Source organism: Mycteria americana, chromosome 15, assembly GCF_035582795.1.
Source record: "Mycteria americana isolate JAX WOST 10 ecotype Jacksonville Zoo and Gardens chromosome 15, USCA_MyAme_1.0, whole genome shotgun sequence".
Lineage (NCBI taxonomy): Eukaryota > Metazoa > Chordata > Aves > Ciconiiformes > Ciconiidae > Mycteria > Mycteria americana.
The window spans coordinates 14,245,675-14,258,005 of record NC_134379.1 but is presented as its reverse complement, the minus strand read 5'-3'; positions in this window follow the sequence as shown (position 1 = coordinate 14,258,005).

Below are 12,331 nucleotides of genomic sequence, written 5' to 3'. Positions count from 1 at the left end.
AACCAGCTACAGCTTTCATTGCTGGCATCTTTCCTGTAGGAGCAATCTCTGGACGTTTTCAATTTGGCAGCCGGGCTCTGCGAGAGAGAGATAGAGAGTGGTGCCACATTACCAAGCAAAGCTTTAGCAGAGCGGGAATGTCTGTGTGGCAGCGAATGCAGTTCCACGGGAAAGTGAAAACCAGCTAGCGCTTTCAGCACTGGCAGCTTTCCTGTGGGCGCAATCTCTGGACGTTTCCAATTTGGCAGCCGGGCTCTGCCATAGAGAGATAGAGAGTGTTGCCCCATTACCAAGCATAGCTTTAGCAGAGCACGAATGTCTGTGTGGCAGCGAATGCAGTTCCAAGGGACAGTGAAAACCAGCTACAGCTTTCAGTGCTGGCTGCTTTCCTGTGGGCGCAATCTCTGGACGTTTCCAATTTCACTGCCGGGCACTGGGAGAGAGTCATACAGACTGTTGCCCCATTACCAAGCAAAGCTTTTGTAGAGCGCCAGTGTCTGTGTGGCAGCGAATGCAGTTCCAAGGGACAGTGAAAACCAGCTAGAGCTTTCAATGCTGGTAGCTTTCCTGTGGGCGCAATCTCTGGACGTTTCCAATTTAACTGCCGGGCTCTGCCACAGAGAGATACAGAGTGTTGCCCCATTACGAAGCAAAGCTTTAGCAGAGCGCGAATGTCTGTGTGGCAGCGAATGCAGTTCCAAGGGACAGTGAAAACCAGCTGCAGCTTTCAGTGCTGGCAGCTTTCCTGTGGGCGCAATCTATGGACGTTTCCAATTTCACTGCCGGGCTCTGCCACAGAGAGATACAGAGTGTTGCCCCATTACGAAGCAAAGCTTTAGCAGAGCGCGAATGTCTGTGTGGCAGCGAATGCAGTTCCAAGGGACAGTGAAAACCAGCTGCAGCTTTCAGTGCTGGCAGCTTTCCTGTGGGCGCAATCTCTGGACGTTTCCAATTTCACTGCCGGGCACTGGGAGAGAGTCATACAGAGTGTTGCCCCATTACCAAGCAAAGCTTTTGTAGAGCGTGAATGTCTGTGTGGCAGCGAATGCAGTTCCAAGGGACAGTGAAAAATAGCTACAGCTTTCACTGCTGGCAGCTTTCCTGTGGGCGCAATCTCTGGACGTTTCCAATTTCACTGCCGGGCTCTGCCACAGAGAGATACAGAGTGTTGCCCCATTACCAAGCAAAGCTTTAGCAGAGCGCGAATGTCTGTGTGGCAGCGAATGCAGTTCCAAGGGACAGTCAAAAACAGCTAGAGCTTTCAGCGCTGGCAGCTTTCCTGTGGGCGCAATCTCTAGACGTTTCCAATTTGGCATCCGGGCTCTGCCACAGAGAGATACAGAGTGTTGCCCCATTACGAAGCAAAGCTTTAGCAGAGCGTAAATGTCTGTGTGGCAGCGAATGCAGTTCCAAGGGATAGAGAAAACCAGCTACAGCTTTCAGTGCTGGCTGCTTTCCTGTTGGAGCAATCTCTGGACGTTTCCAATTTCTCTGCCGGGCTCTGCCAGAGAGAGATAGAGAGTGTTGTCCCAGTACCTAGCAAAGCTGTAGCATAGCGCGAATGTCTGTGTGGCAGCGAATGCACTTCCACGGGACAGTGAAAACCAGCTACAGCTTTCAGCGCTGGCAGCTTTCCTGTGGGCGCAATCCCTGGACGTTTCCAATTTGGCATCCGGGCTCTGCGAGAGAGAGATAGAGAGTGTTGCCACATTACCAAGCAAAGCTTTAGCAGAGCGCGAATGTCTGTGTGGCAGCGAATGCAGTTCAGAGGGACAGTGAAAACCAGCTAGAGCTTTCAGTGCTGGCAGCTTTCGTGTGGTCGCTATCGCTGGACGTTTCCAATATGGCAGCCTGGCTCTGCCACAGAGAGATACAGAGTGTTGCCCCATTACCAAGCAAAGCTTTAGCATAGCGCGAATGTCTGTGTGGCACCGAATGCAGTTCCACCGGACAGTGAAAACCAGCTAGAGCTTTCAGTGCTGGCAGCTTTCCTGTGGTCGCAATCTCTGGACGTTTCCAATTTGGCAGGAGGGCTCTGCCACAGAGAGATACACAGTGTTGCCCCATTACCAAGCATAGCTTTAGCAGAGCATGAATGTCTGTGTGGCAGCGAATGCAGTTCCAAGGGACAGTGAAAACCAGCTAGAGCTTTCAGCGCTGGCAGCTTTCCTGTGGGCGCAATCTCTGGACGTTTCCAATTTGGCAGCCGGGCTCTGCCATAGAGAGATACACAGTGTTGCCCCATTACCAAGCAAAGCTTTAGCATAGCGCGAATGTCTGTGTGGCACCGAATGCAGTTCCACCGGACAGTGAAAACCAGCTAGAGCTTTCAGTGCTGGCAGCTTTCCTGTGGTCGCAATCTCTGGACGTTTCCAATTTGGCAGCAGGGCTCTGCCACAGAGAGATACAGAGTGTTGCCCCATTACCAAGCAAAGCTTTAGCAGAGCATGAATGTCTGTGTGGCAGCGAATGCAGTTCCAAGGGACAGTGAAAACCAGCTAGAGCTTTCAGCGCTGGCAGCTTTCCTGTGGGCGCAATCTCTGGACGTTTCCAATTTGGCAGCCGGGCTCTGCCATAGAGAGATACACAGTGTTGCCCCATTACCAAGCAAAGCTTTAGCAGAGCGTGAATGTCTGTGTGGCAGCGAATGCAGTTCCAAGGAACAGTGAAAACCAGCAACAGCTTTCAGTGCTGGCAGCTTTCCTGTGGGCGCAATCTATGGACGTTTCCAATTCAACTGCCGCGCTCTGCCAGAGAGAGATACAGTGTTGCCCCATTACCAAGCAAAGCTTTAGCAGAGCGTAAATGTCTGTGTGGCAGCGAATGCAGTTCCGAGGTACAGTGAAAATCAGCTAGAGCTTTCAGTGCTGGCAGCTTCCCTTTGGGCTCTGTCGCTAGATGTTTCCAATTTGGCAGCCGGGCTCTGCCACAGAGAGATACAGAGTGTTGCCCCATTACCAAGCAAAGCTTTTGTAGAGCGCGAATGTCTGAGTGGCAGCGAATGCAGTTCCAAGGGACAGTGAAAACCAGCTAGAGCTTTCAGTGCTGGCAGCTTTCCTGTGGGCGCAATCTCTGGACGTTTCCAATTTTCTACCGGGCTCTGCCACAGAGAGATACAGAGTGTTGCCCCATTACCAAGCAAAGCTTTTGTAGACCGCGAATGTCTGAGTGGCAGCGAATGCAGTTCCATGGCACAGTGAAAACCAGGTAGAGCTTTCACTGCTTGCAGCTTTCCTGTGGGCGCAATCTCTGGACGTTTCCAATTTGGCAGCCGGGCTCTGCCACAGAGAGATACACAGTGTTGCCCCATCACGAAGCAAAGCTTTAGCAGAGCGCGAATGTCTGTGTGGCAGCGAATGCAGTTCCAAGGGACAGTGAAAACCAGCTACAGCTTTCACTGTTGGCAGCTTTCCTGTGGGCGCAATCTCTGGACGTTTCCAATTTCATTGCCGGGCACTGGGAGAGAGTCATACAGAGTGTTGCCCCATTACCAAGCAAAGCTTTTGTAGAGCGCGAATGTCTGTGTGGCAGCGAATGCAGTTCCAAGGGACAGTGAAAAATAGCTACAGCTTTCACTGCTGGCAGCTTTCCTGTGGGCGCAATCTCTGGACGTTTCCAATTTCACTGCCGGGCTCTGCCACAGAGAGATACAGAGTGTTGCCCCATTACCAAGCAAAGCTTTAGCAGAGCGCGAATGTCTGTGTGGCAGCGAATGCAGTTCCACGGGACAGTGAAAACCAGCTACAGCTTTCAGCGCTGGCAGCTTTCCTGTGGGCGCAATCCCTGGACGTTTCCAATTTGGCAGCCGGGCTCTGCCACAGAGAGATACAGAGTGTTGCCCCATTACCAAGCAAAGCTTTAGCAGAGCGCGAATGTCTGTGTGGCAGCGAATGCAGTTCAGAGGGACAGTGAAAACCAGCTAGAGCTTTCAGTGCTGGCAGCTTTCCTGTGGTCGCAATCTCTGGACGTTTCCAATTTGGCAGCAGGGCTCTGCCACAGAGAGATACACAGTGTTGCCCCATTACCAAGCATAGCTTTAGCAGAGCATGAATGTCTGTGTGGCAGCGAATGCAGTTCCAAGGGACAGTGAAAACCAGCTAGAGCTTTCAGCGCTGGCAGCTTTCCTGTGGGCGCAATCTCTGGACGTTTCCAATTTGGCAGCCGGGCTCTGCCATAGAGAGATACACAGTGTTGCCCCATTACCAAGCAAAGCTTTAGCATAGCGCGAATGTCTGTGTGGCACCGAATGCAGTTCCACCGGACAGTGAAAACCAGCTAGAGCTTTCAGTGCTGGCAGCTTTCCTGTGGTCGCAATCTCTGGACGTTTCCAATTTGGCAGCAGGGCTCTGCCCCAGAGAGATACACAGTGTTGCCCCATTACCAAGCAAAGCTTTAGCAGAGCATGAATGTCTGTGTGGCAGCGAATGCAGTTTCAAGGGACAGTGAAAACCAGCTAGAGCTTTCAGCGCTGGCAGCTTTCCTGTGGGCGCAATCTCTGGACGTTTCCAATTTGGCAGCCGGGCTCTGCCATAGAGAGATACACAGTGTTGCCCCTTTACCAAGCAAAGCTTTAGCAGAGCGTGAATGTCTGTGTGGCAGCGAATGCAGTTCCAAGGAACAGTGAAAACCAGCTACAGCTTTCAGTGCTGGCAGCTTTCCTGTGGGCGAAATCTATGGACGTTTCCAATTTCACTGCCGGGCTCTGCCACAGAGAGATACAGAGTGTTGCCCCATTACGAAGCAAAGCTTTAGCAGAGCGCGAATGTCTGTGTGGCAGCGAATGCAGTTCCAAGGGACAGTGAAAACCAGCTAAAGCTTTCAGTGCTGGCAGCTTTCCTTTGGGCGCAATCTCTGGACGTTTCCAATTTAACTGCCGCGCTCTGCCAGAGAGAGATACAGAGTGTTGCCCCATTACCAAGCAAAGCTTTAGCAGAGCGTAAATGTCTGTGTGGCAGCGAATGCAGTTCCGAGGTACAGTGAAAATCAGCTAGAGCTTTCAGTGCTGGCAGCTTCCCTTTGGGCTCTATCGCTAGATGTTTCCAATTTGGCAGCCGGGCTCTGCCACAGAGAGATACAGAGTGTTGCCCCATTACCAAGCAAAGCTTTTGTAGAGCGCGAATGTCTGAGTGGCAGCGAATGCAGTTCCAAGGGACAGTGAAAACCAGCTAGAGCTTTCAGTGCTGGCAGCTTTCCTGTGGGCGCAATCTCTGGACGTTTCCAATTTTCTACCGGGCTCTGCCACAGAGAGATACAGAGTGTTGCCCCATTACCAAGCAAAGCTTTTGTAGAGCGCGAATGTCTGAGTGGCAGCGAATGCAGTTCCATGGCACAGTGAAAACCAGGTAGAGCTTTCACTGCTTGCAGCTTTCCTGTGGGCGCAATCTCTGGACGTTTCCAATTTGGCAGCCGGGCTCTGCCACAGAGAGATACACAGTGTTGCCCCATCACGAAGCAAAGCTTTAGCAGAGCACGAATGTCTGTGTGGCAGCGAATGCAGTTCCAAGGGACAGTGAAAAACAGCTACAGCTTTCACTGCTGGCAGCTTTCCTGTGGGCGCAATCTCTGGACGTTTCCAATTTCACTGCCGGGCACTGGGAGAGAGTCATACAGAGTGTTGCCCCATTACCAAGCAAAGCTTTTGTAGAGCGCGAATGTCTGTGTGGCAGCGAATGCAGTTCCAAGGGACAGTGAAAAACAGCTACAGCTTTCACTGCTGGCAGCTTTCCTGTGGGCGCAATCTCTGGACGTTTCCAATTTCACTGCCGGGCACTGGGAGAGAGTCATACAGAGTGTTGCCCCATTACCAAGCAAAGCTTTTGTAGAGCGCGAATGTCTGTGTGGCAGCGAATGCAGTTCCAAGGGACAGAGAAAACCAGCTACAGCTTTCACTGCTGGCAGCTTTCCTGTGGGCGCTATCGCTGGACGTTTCCAATTTGGCAGCCTGGCTCTGCCACAGAGAGATACAGAGTGTTGCCCCATTACCAAGCAAAGCTTTAGCATAGCACGAATGTCTGTGTGGCACCGAATGCAGTTCCACCGGACAGTGAAAACCAGCTAGAGCTTTCAGTGCTGGCAGCTTTCCTGTGGTCGCAATCTCTGGACGTTTCCAATTTGGCAGCAGGGCTCTGCCACAGAGAGATACACAGTGTTGCCCCATTGCCAAGCAAAGCTTTAGCAGAGCGTGAATGTCTGTGTGACAGCGAATGCAGGTCCAAGGGACCGTGAAAACCAGCTACAGTGCTGGCAGCTTTCCTGTGGGCGCAATCTATGGACGTTTCCAATTTCACTGCCGGGCTCTGCGAGAGAGAGATACACAGTGTTGCCCCATTACGAAGCAAAGCTTTAGCAGAGGGCGAATGTCTGTGTAGCAGCGAATGCAGTTCCAAGGGACAGTGAAAACCAGCTAGAGCTTTCACTGCTGGCAGCTTTCCTGTGGGCGCAATCTCTGCACGTTTCCAATTTGGCAGCCGGGCTCTGCCATAAAGAGATACACAGTGTTGCCCCATTACCAAGCAAAGCTTTAGCAGAGCGCGAATGTCTGTGTGGCAGCGAAAGCAGTTCCACGGGACAGTGAAAACCAGCTAGAGCTTTCAGCGCTGGCAGCTTTCCTGTGGGCGCAATCTCTGGACGTTTCCAATTTGGCAGCCGGGCTCTGCCATAAAGAGATACAGAGTGTTGCCCCATTACCAAGCAAAGCTTTAGCAGAGCGCGAATGTCTGTGTGGCAGCGAATGCAGTTCCAAGGGACAGTGAAAACCAGCTACAGCTTTCAGTGCTGGCTGCTTTTCTGTGGGAGCAATCTCTGGACGTTTCCAATTTCACTGCCGGGCACTGGGAGAGAGTGATACAGAGTGTTGCCCCATTACCTAGCAAAGCTTTAGCAGAGCGCGAATGTCTGTGTGGCAGCGAATGCAGTTCCAAGGGACAGTGAAAACCAGCTACAGCTTTCACTGCTGGCAGCTTTCCTGTGGGCTCAATCTCTGGACGTTTCCAATTTGGCATCCGGGCTCTGCCAGAGAGATAGAGAGTGTTGCCCGATTACGAAGCAAAGCTTTAGCAGAGAGCGAATGTCTGTGTGGCAGCGAATGCAGTTCCAAGGGACAGTGAAAACCACCTAAAGCTTTCAGTGCTGGCAGGTCTTCTGTGGGCGCAATCTCTGGACGTTTCCAATTTGGCAGCCGGGCTCTGCCACAGAGAGATACAGAGTGTTGCCCCATTACGAAGCAAAGCTTTAGCAGAGCGCGAATGTCTGTGTGGCAGCCAATGCAGTTCCAGGGGACAGTGAAAACCAGCTACAGCTTTCACTGCTGGCAGCTTTCGTGTGGTCGCTATCGCTGGACGTTTCCAATTTGGCATCCGGGCTCTGCCAGAGAGAGATAGAGAGTGTTGCCACATTAACAAGCAAAGCTTTAGCAGAGCGCGAATGTCTGTGTGGCAGCGAATGCAGTTCCAAGGGACAGTGAAAACCAGCTACAGCTTTCAGTGCTGGCAGCTTTCCTGTGGGCGCAATCTCTGGACGTTTCCAATTTCACTGCCGTGCACTGGGAGAGAGTCATACAGAGTGTTGCCCCATTACCAAGCAAAGCTTTAGCAGAGCGCGAATGTCTTTGTGGCAGCGAATGCAGTTCCAAGGGACAGTGAAAACCAGATAGAGCTTTCACTGCTGGCAGCTTTCCTGTGCGAGCAATCTGTGGACGTTTCCAATTTCACTGCCGGGCTCTGCCACAGAGAGATAGAGAGTGTTGCCCCATTACAAAGCAAAGCTTTAGCAGAGCGCGAATGTCTTCGTGGCAGCGAATGCAGTTACAAGGGACAGTGAAAACCAGCTACAGCTTTCACTGCTGGCAGCTTTCGTGTGGTCCCTATCGCTGGACGTTTCCAATTTGGCATCCGGGCTCTGCCAGAGAGAGATAGAGAGTGTTGCCACATTACCAAGCAAAGCTTTAGCAGAGCGCGAATGTCTGTGTGGCAGCGAATGCAGTTCAGAGGGACAGTGAAACCAGCTACAGCTTTCAGTGCTGGCAGGCTTCGTGTGGTCGCTATCGCTGGACGTTTCCAATTTGGCAGCCGGGCTCTGCCAGAGAGAGATACAGAGTGTTGCCCCATTACCAAGCAAAGCTTTAGCAGAGAGTGAATGTCTGTGTGGCACTGAATGCAGTTCCAAGGGACAGTGAAAACCACCTACTGCTTTCAGTGCTGGTAGCTTTCCTGTGGGCGCAATCTCTCGACGTTTCCAATTTAACTGCCGGGCTCTGCCACAGAGAGATAGAGAGTGTTGCCCCATTACCAAGCAAAGCTTTAGCAGAGAGCGAATGTCAGTGTGGCAGCGAATGCAGTTCCAAGGGACAGTGAAAACCAGCTACAGCTTTCAGTGCTGGCAGCTTCCGTGTGGTCGCTATCGCTGGACGTTTCCAATTTGGCATCCGGGCTCTGCCAGAGAGAGATAGAGAGTGTTGCCCCATTACGAAGCAAAGCTTTAGCAGAGCGCGATTGTCTGTGTGGCAGCCAATGCAGTTCCAAGGGACAGTCAAAACCAGCTACAGCTTTCAGCGCTGGCACCTTTCCTGTGGGCACAATCTCTGGACGTTTCCAATTTGGCTGCCGGGCTCTGCCACAGAGAGATAGAGAGTGTTGCCACATTACGAAGCAAAGGTTTAGAAGAGAGCGAATGTCTGTGTGGCAGCGACAGCAGTTCCACGGGACAGTGAAAACCAGCTAGAGCTTTCAGTGCTGGCAGGTTTTCCGTGGGCGCAATCTCTGGACGTTTCCAATTTGGCATCCGGGCTCTGTGAGAGAGATATAGAGAGTATTGCCACATTACCAAGCAAAGCTTTAGCAGAGCGCGAATGTCTGTGTGGCAGCGAATGCAGTTCCAAGGGACAATGAAAACCAGCTACAGCTTTCAGTGCTGGCAGCTTTCCTGAGGGCTCTATCGCTAGACGTTTCCAATTTGGCAGCCGGGCTCTGCCATAGAGAGATACACAGTGTTGCCCCATTACCAAGCAAACTTTTAGCAGAGCGTGAATGTCTGTGTGGCAGCGAATGCAGTTCCGAGGGACAGTGAAAATCAGCTAGAGCTTTCAGTACTGGCAGCTTTCCTTTGGGCTCTATCGCGACACGTTTCCAATTTGGCATTTGGGCTCTGCCACAGAGAGATACAGAGTGTTGCCCCATTACCAAGCAAAGCTTTTGTAGAGCGCGAATATCTGAGTGGCAGCGAATGCAGTTCCAAGGGACAGTGAAAACCAGCTAGAGCTTTCAGTGCTGGCAGCTTTCCTGTGGGCGCAATCTCTGCACGTTTCCAATTTCACTGCCGGGCTCTGCCACAGAGAGATACACAGTGTTGCCCCATCACGAAGTAAAGCTTTAGCAGAGGGCGAATGTCTGTGTGGCAGCGAATGCAGTTCCAAGGGACAGTGAAAACCAGCTACAGCTTTCACTGCTGGCAGCTTTCCTGTGGGCGCAATCTCTGGACGTTTCCAATTTCAATGCCGGGCACTGGGAGAGAGTCATACAGAGTTTTGCCCCATTACCAAGCAAAGCTTTTGTAGAGCGCGAATGTCTGTGTGGCAGCGAATGCAGTTCCAAGGGACAGTGAAAACCAGCTAGAGCTTTCAGTGCTGGTAGCTTTCCTGTGGGCGCAATCTCTGGACGTTTCCAATTTTACTGCCGGGCTCTGCCACAGAGAGATAGAGAGTGTTGCCCCATTACCAAGCAAAGCTTTAGCAGAGCGCGAATGACTGTGTGGCAGCGAATGCAGTTCCACGGCACAGTGAAAACCAGCTAGAGCTTTCAGTGTTGGTAGCTTTCGTGTGGTCGCAATCCCTGGACGTTTCCAATTTGGCAGCCGGGCTCTGCCACAGAGAGATATAGAGTGTTGCCCCATTAGGAAGCAAAGATTTGGCAGAGCGCGAATGTCTGTGCGTCAGTGAATGCAGTTCCAAGGGACAGTGAAAAACAGCTACAGCTTTCATTGCTGGCACCTTTCCTATGGGCGCAATCTCTGGACGTTTCCAATTTGCTAGCCGGGCTCTGCCACAGAGAGATACAGAGTGTTGCTCCATTACGAAGCGATTCTTTAGCAGAGGGCGAATGTCTGTGTGGCAGCGAATGCATTTCCACGGGACATTGAAAAGCAGCTAGAGGTTTCAGTGCTGGCAGCTTTCGTGTGGTCGCTATCGCTGGACGTTTCCAATTTGGCATCCGGGCTCTGCCAGAGAGAGAGAGAGAGTGTTGTGACATTACCAAGAAAAGCTTTGGCAGAGAGCGAATGTCTGTGTGGCAGCGAATGCAGTTCAGAGGGACAGTGAAAACCAGCTACAGCTTTCAGTGCTGGCACCTTTCCTGTGGGCGCAATCTCTGGACGTTTCCAATTTGGCAGCCGGGCTCTGCCACAGAGAGATACAGAGTGTTGCCCCATTACGAAGCAAAGCTTTAGCAGAGCGCGAATGTCTGTGTGGCAGCGAATGCAGTTCCAAGGGACAGTGAAAACCAGCTAGAGCTTCCAGAGCTGGTAGCTTTCCTGTGGGAGCAATCTCTGGACGTTTCCAATTTAACTGCAGGCTCTGCCACATAGAGATAGAGAGCGTTGCCCCATTACCAAGCAAAGCTTTTGTAGAGCGAGAATGTCTGAGTGGCAGCGTATGCAGTTCCAAGGGACAGTGAAAACCAGCTACAGCTTTCAGTGCTGGCAGCTTTCCTGTGGGCGCAATCTCTGGATGTTTCTAATTTGGCAGCCGGGCTCTGCCACAGAGAGATACAGAGTGTTGCCCCATTACCAAGCAAAGCTTTAGCAGAGCGTGAATCCCTGTGTGGCAGCGAATGCAGTTCCAAGGGACAGTGAAAACCAGCTACAGCTTTCAGTGCTGGCAGGTTTTCCGTGGGCGCAATTTCTGGACGTTTCCAATTTGGCAGCCGGGCTCTGCCAGAGAGAGATACAGAGTGTAGCCCCATTACCAAGCAAAGCTTTTGTAGAGCGCGAATGTCTGAGGGGCAGCGAATGCAGTTCCGAGGGACAGTGAAAATCAGCTAGAGCTTTCAGTGCTGGCAGCTTTCCTGAGGGCTCTATCGCGAGACGTTTCCAATTTGGCAGCCGGGCTCTGCCATAGAGAGATACAGAGTGTTGCCCCATTACCAAGCAAACTTTTAGCAGAGCGCGAATGTCTGTGTGGCAGCGAATGCAGTTCCAAGGGACAGTGGAAACCAGCTACAGCTTTCAGTGCTGGCAGCTTTCCTATGGGCGCAATCTCTGGACGTTTCCAATTTGCTAGCCGGGCTCTGCCACAGAGAGATACATAGTGTTGCTCCATTACGAAGCGATTGTTTAGCAGAGGGCGAATGTCTCTGTGGCAGCGAATGCAGTTCCACGGGACAGTGAAAAGCAGCTACAGGTTTCAGCGCTGGCACCTTTCGTGTGGTCGCTATCTCTGGACGTTTCCAATTTGGCATCCGGGCTCTGCCACAGACAGCTACAGAGTGTTGCCCCATTACGAAGCAAAGCTTTTGCAGAGCGCGAAAGTCTGAGTGGCAGCGAATGCAGTTCCAAGGGACAGTGAAAACCAGCTAGAGCTTTCAGTGCTGGCAGCTTTCCTGTGGGCGCAATCTCTGCATGTTTCCAATTTGGCAGCCGGGCTCTGCCAGGGAGAGATACAGATTGTTTCCCCATTACCAAGCAAAGCTTTAGCAGAGCGCGAATGTCTGTGTGGCAGCGAATGCAGTTCCAAGGGACAGTAAAAACCAGCTAGAGCTTTAAGTGCTGGCAGCTTTCCTGTGGGTGCAATCTCTGGACGTTTCCAATTTGGCAGCCGGGCTCTGCCACAGAGAGATACAGAGTGTTGCCACATTACCACGCAAAGCTTTAGCAGAGCGCGAACGTCTTTGTGGCAGCGAATGCAGTTACAAGGGACAGTGAAAACCAGCTACAGCTTTCAGTGCTGGCAGCTTTCCTGTGGGCGCAATCTCTGGACGTTTCCAATTTCACTGCCGGGTACTGGGAGAGAGTCATACAGAGTGTTGCCCCATTACCAAGCAAAGCTTTTGTAGAACGCGAATGTCTGTGTGGCAGCGAATGCAGTTGCAAGGGACAGTGAAAACCAGCTAGAGCTTTCAGTGCTTGTAGCTTTCCTGTGGGCGAAATCTCTGGACGTTGCCAATTTAACTGCCGGGCTCTGCCACAGAGAGATAGAGAGTATTGCCACATTACCAAGCAAAGCTTTAGCAGAGGGCGAATGTCTGTGTGGCAGCGAATGCAGTCCCACGGGACATTGAAAAGCAGCTAGAGCTTTCAGTGCTGGCAGCTTTCCTGTGGGCGCAATCTCTGGATGTTTCCAATT